This window comes from Daphnia pulex, chromosome 3 (assembly GCF_021134715.1).
Source record: "Daphnia pulex isolate KAP4 chromosome 3, ASM2113471v1".
Lineage (NCBI taxonomy): Eukaryota > Metazoa > Arthropoda > Branchiopoda > Diplostraca > Daphniidae > Daphnia > Daphnia pulex.
This window is the reverse complement of record NC_060019.1, coordinates 2,421,048-2,427,047: the sequence shown is the minus strand read 5'-3', so window position 1 is coordinate 2,427,047 and position 6,000 is coordinate 2,421,048. Positions and strand designations below refer to the sequence as shown.

At 37.6% G+C, this 6,000-nt stretch overlaps 1 long non-coding RNA gene across 1 annotated transcript; it reads right to left on the bottom strand.

Moving 5' to 3' along the window:
* Positions 1-1,706: 1,706 nt before the first annotated feature.
* Positions 1,707-2,838, bottom strand: LOC124190268. The gene is made up of 3 exons (XR_006872936.1): positions 2,486-2,838; positions 2,008-2,198; positions 1,707-1,946 (listed from the first exon to the last, which is right to left on the bottom strand). It is a non-coding gene; the product is annotated as an uncharacterized LOC124190268 (long non-coding RNA).
* Between the last annotated feature and the right edge of the window lie 3,162 nt (positions 2,839-6,000).

Below are 6,000 nucleotides of genomic sequence, written 5' to 3'. Positions count from 1 at the left end.
GAGAATAGCAAATAGAAAGTAAATGACGGTTCCGGAAAGATTCGGTCGTTATGCACGAAGGTTTTTTTTAAAAGATTTAGCGTTTTGCAGAAGCAGTTTGCTATAAACCTTGATCTTTACTGTGTTACGAGTTTTAAATGATTTGGATGTACTGCTGTCAAAATGTTTTGAAGCTCTCCTTATTTTATGCTTGATCCCTTATTCTCTAACCGTAATTTTTTATCAATTCCCGATTTTGAAAAAAAAACTCTTGGTCGTTGCCTCGTTAGTAGGAGAAACCGAGTAGCTGTATTTTAGAATTATTGAAAATGCTGAAATATATTAGCAGTTTAGAGTTTTAGCACGATGCTTTCCATATTGGGTATCAATTGCCGTGGTCATCAGTCATTTGACTCGGTTTTGCTGCTGTTGTTTCTATCGCCTTTTGGCCTGTTGGTCCAGTTTGAAATACTCGGAATTACTTCACCATTTCGCTTTAGTTTTTCGCTTATTTTTTTATTAGCCTGTTCCTGTTGTATAATCCAACAAGTTTTTGGTCATCATGGTTCGTCAGAAAGATAAAGATACCGCTATGTCTTTCTGAGACTTGATTTTGAGATTTGCCCCAAGATTTACACACATTCACAAAGAAAATATTATTGGCTTACTTTTTTTTCTCACGCCTGTCACAGGTTTGTGCCCAGTATTTAATATTTTTTTTTGCTATTTTTTTATTTTGTGAAAATGCCCCAAAGAAAGTCCCTTGAGTAGGGAGTTGGCACACGCTCCACGTGAGATAAATCACCAAAATGATTTATTTATTAATCAGTCAGCTATAATTGTAATTCAGTTTAATGGCTTAACATTTTGTGTGTGGCTTCATCTCATCTTCTTTTCTCACCTGACCAATTTTAGTCGTCAACTCAAATCTTTTTCAGTGTTTAGTTTCTCTATTTATCTTATTTTTTTGTATGATCCAACCTTGATTTTATCAATCATTCACTAAAAAAATACCGCCACAAAATACTGAATCATGCCAATTCATAAGCAAGTTGAATGTATTAAACCCGGAAGCCGAAATAGTTAAACATCACTCATCTTTCAAGCAAAACACCCCGCAAAACACCTAACTTTCAAATTTTAATTTTTCGAAAAATATTGAGCTCAAACTTAGCCACTAAAAGGGGTTCAATGACGCATGTGACAAAAAAATTCTTCAATCTTGCTCAAGTCTCCCGACAAAAGTATCTCTTCAGCTTTCGATTCGTCAGCAGTCCATTGGTCGGATCGCCGTTCCTTCAACTCTTTTTTCTTTTCGAGAGCAGATCCCGCTTTCTCTTTGAATTCCGGCATGGGAACTTCAGATTCAGACTGCATACGTTGCTTAAGTAAAGGAATGAGCTGAGACAATTTGGCCCTTGTCGCGGGATTAAGTTTTATCGGTATTCCCCCTCGCATACAAGATGCTACGTGGGCGTAAATGGCTGGATAATCGATCCCTTCGACTTGAGATGGTTTTGGGTGGGTTCCCAATGACGATTGAAGTTGATAATATAGTGGTAAGTCTTCAGACAGGTCGACTTCCATCCCGCGCATTTTTTCTATGATGGTGTTCAACGTCTCTTCCCCTTTTGATGCCTCCCTTTTTTCTTCGTAGTGGGTCAGGAGGTGTCGAAGACTGTCAAGACTTTGGCTCGGAAATTTGGCCGCCAATTATCGTTATCCAAAATGGAGATCAGCTGATCTTTTTCTTCTGTGCTCCAACCTCGCTCTCCCTTTCCGATTCCTTTTCCCACCTTCGGAACGGAGTTCTTTAGCTGTGTAGAAACCTTCAGTGGTGGAACTAGGTTTAATTTTTACAACCAACAAAATTAAAATGTTTAATTATCGGCGCTGTCCTTGAGCGCAGATTGCGTGTCGGCGTCACGTCTACTGAAGTGTCATCTAAAGCGTCAGCCATCTTCAGTCTAAACCAGAAAAAATGAGATTAAATTTAAAACAAAAGTAATAAGAAACAAAGTAAACTACCAAAGATAAGAACAGATCCCAAGCAAAAAGAAGAATTATATTCAAGCCAAGTGGTCGGCTGGCAATCAGATTGATGGCACAGTGAACCTAACGACAAGAGGTGTGAAGACTCAAGAGCCTGCAACAGGGTATGCCCTCTTTTCATACACTTCTTTGCTTACAGCACGTAAAGTTGGTTGATCAGTTACGCCCTAGAAATGGGAAGATTATAATGGTAAGAACAAGTCAAAACAACTAAAATTCCACTAATAAAACCAATTGGTCTAAAACAACCATGCATCAGCACTAATTTCATATAGCCTAATAAGAATTCTCTTCAGAGGTCAGGCTCTGGCTAAAAAACCAACGCAGCAAAGAAATTAGCTGGCTTGAATGATGTCACAGCATAACCATGATAGGTAACACAGACCATGTGATTTATTAATTACTTACTAAATTAGCTAATAATAATAATACTCATTGGTACAAACTTGTTTACCGTATAAAGTAGAACAAAACTTGGGCAAAAACTCGGATTAGTTCAAAATGAAACGACTCTATTTCAACGAGGAACAAAAACACAAATTTCCTGTTTGTTTACATCTGGACCTAATCTCGCCAGTCGCCGTTACCGAGATGCCCCGCCTACGTGCTTGTCAGTGTTTTGCCGCCCACCAAACTTTACTCTGCCTTGATTGGCAGTTTGAGAAACTACGTCATGAGTTTGGGAAACTGAGTGATGTATTATGTATAATGAGTTAAGAATTTCATCAAACTCGTCATGTTAATAATTATAATAATTAATAATAATTACTCTCAACTCATCAATGAGTTGGAGCGTTTCAGTGTCAAATATACTCGTCAAAACCGTCAAAACGTTTGAATAAGGGTGATCGATTTTTTAAATGGTTTCAATCGATATCTTAAGTATTGCTTAAAGTGTAGTCTGCTGTGGTTTTCAGACACGAATGACACGAAGCTGCATCAACAATTGCACAACATATAAAATTTAAAAAATGTGGTCGTCGTGTCAAATTTGGTCGTGTCTGTTTTTAGAATCGCTTAGTGCACGCCACATGCTGTTTAAAGCAGGTAAATAACACTATAGGAGCTGAAACAGAAGAGTTAAACCTGATCTAAAAAGTTTCTGAAATGTATTTCCTAACATTTATCACGTAAGCCCCTCTGTTGAATGTTGATGCATGGCAGTTTGTTTTCACCATGTACTCATGTACTAACATTTTATTTTGTGCAGATTTTAGGTCAGAGTCAGCCATTGTAACAACTCAGACAACAGACAACACAGTGACATTCTTGGTCTGTGATAACAATAACAAGATATCCAAGTTTTGTTTGGGCTGTACCCAACATCAGCATCAATCTCAGTATCATCACTTGGTAATAATTGTCGTTACTTTTTAAAAACCTGCATGTGATGACCTGATAGATATAAGGATTATGTATGACTCACATAAATGCTGTCCATTATACAGAAACCTGATGGAATTCTCATGTTTGTAAACATTAAGGGCACGGTCTCATTTTCAATCAACTTTTCCTTAATGTTTGTTTCTGTCAATATTTTCTTAACCCATTTTTCATTTAGACAAACTGCATCCTGTTAGAATGGAAAAACTATCGATGATGTTGTTCGAGTTCTTCCCCTTTTCTCCCTTTTCCATGTGAGTGCTGTGGGGTATTCACAAGGTCCTCCTTTAGCTATCCCGCCTGGTGGATATTAAACTTTTCAGCGGATGGATGAAGAACTTCTATGGATGGATGCCTGGCCGTATTTACCAGGCTTAAAGGTAGAACAAAATGTCTCTCTATTCTTCCTTTCTGACTTTTTGGATGGCGTTGATTGTAAATCGTAACATAGTTCATCGGAGTACGATTATTCCTGATGAGCTTCGAGACTGGAACTGTTTCCTCTTGCCGTTTTTGTTGCCTCAGTCAGGGTTAGGGTTTATTCAATAACCCATATACAGAACGACTACAGATCAGGCTCGGTTTTGTACTCACAATTTTGTCTGTGGTATTTAAAAAAAATTCGAATTCAAAAATAGTTAAACTAAACGACTTTTTTCTAACCAAGCAGGATTTGCCGCCACACTGGCACTTGCTCGTAATTCGATAGATGGCACGCACGTTGTCGGTTACCTAACTGATCTGAGTTAGTTAATTATTTTAATTATTAATCACAAGCACGGTTAGAGAAAAACTTTGCTTAAGTTTCCTTGTTTAAAATCATAAAGATGGGAAACGTAATGCGAGATCGAAAAAGAAAAGGAAATTAAGCAAAATTAATTCTCGTTTGCGTTTGACAAGATCTTGTCAGGAATTCGAGTTCCTGTTTTCCTTCCAAGTTTTGAGTTGGGCGCACAACTTCTCTTCAGGATCGAAAACCTTTCGATTACGTTGTTAAAGCTTGACTACTTGAATACTACTGTATACTTATCTTCACCACTATTCCTGTCAACTATTTTCACTGACGTTTGTTGACAACTTCCGTACTGCATTCGACGAATCGCTTAAAGCAACTCGCTGCACTATTTTGCAGAATAGTCCACGTCCCCTCCCTCTCCCCGCTAAAAAAAAAACGCTAAATCGATGCAGATCATATTAATTCATTTGAATTCTTGTTGAAGCAAAAATGATTTCATTTTCGTTTATTTTATTTTAAATGAAAAAGTATAGAATTATAAAAATAGGATTGGACGCACGAAGACATAAACCGTAACTAAATCTAATTGTTTCGGTTCCAGTTTGTGTTGAGATGATTTGCGTCTGGATGGTTGGCCAAATAGGCGACGCTGGACTCGAATGTCTGATACCAATCGTTTCCATTTGGGATGCGCTCACGTTTTCCCTCCATTTACCGTATCGCCTTCGTTGGCCTTAAACAGTTCCTTAATGTCAACAGACGCTTCATCTTCACGCAGATGTTTCTTGATTGGAGGTACATTTTAGCGAAGTGATGCGTCTTGGCACAGGATTCCAACGTCAGTTAAAGGGACTTTTCCAGTTCTTCAATTGGAATGGCATTAGCCTACTCTCTACATTTTCGACTTTGGCTGAATAGCCAGCGAGCCCTTGAAGTGTTACATCAGTAGCGTGGTCTAACGATTCATGCTCTTAACACTTGTCACGCAACAACCCGAGAACATGAATATCATCTTGTTTACGTTGAATGTCTTTCGTTGGACCTTTTGTCGCTTTTCTCTGCTTCTTCTTTGGTTTCCTTCAATCTCTTTTCGGCCTCTTTTAACATTTGCCGGGCATACCCAACACATTCTTTGTGCCGAAATATGCTGAGAAATGCCAGCCAAACATTCTATTATATTCGCTAATAGCAATTTAGCAAACAACTATTTAGATTCGCTGATTTCGTCCAAGTATTTGATTTTTTCGCTTAGATTTCTTTCCGCTTGTTCAATTTCCTGCTGGAAAACGTCGTCCTTTTTTATTTTGGTTTCCACTTTGCTCTTTATCGTTTCCTCCATTTAATTCATCCTGTTACTGTTAGTAATCCTGTCCGTTAGATTCGACTTTTCACGATTCTTACTTGCCTTGCAGGCTTCAATGACTTGGCTTTAATAGATTCCCCAATAGATCAAAATTATCGCAAACTTCTTGTTTTAGGTGGGCTCCTTTTTGATTAATAATGAGGTAAAATAAAGGTGCTTAATAAGTGGTTAATAATATATACCGATTTTCATTGATTAAATCTTTTGTTTGCCACATTCTAAGGGGGAACATTTATAAAGTTAAGGCGACAAAATGAATAATAAATGGCATGTTGGTATATTACAAATTGTCAAAAAATTAAAAAGACAGTACCCAACGTTATTCAGACACAATTCGTTATAGATTGCTGATTCATCTGAATGTTAAACAAGTAATTGCAAGATTTCATCGCGATTCTTTTCGAGATATTTTGTCTGGAAGTAGTCACGCGTTTCTTTAGTCACTTTGAATCCACTTTTGATAAAAAATGTTATAACGTCAATACAA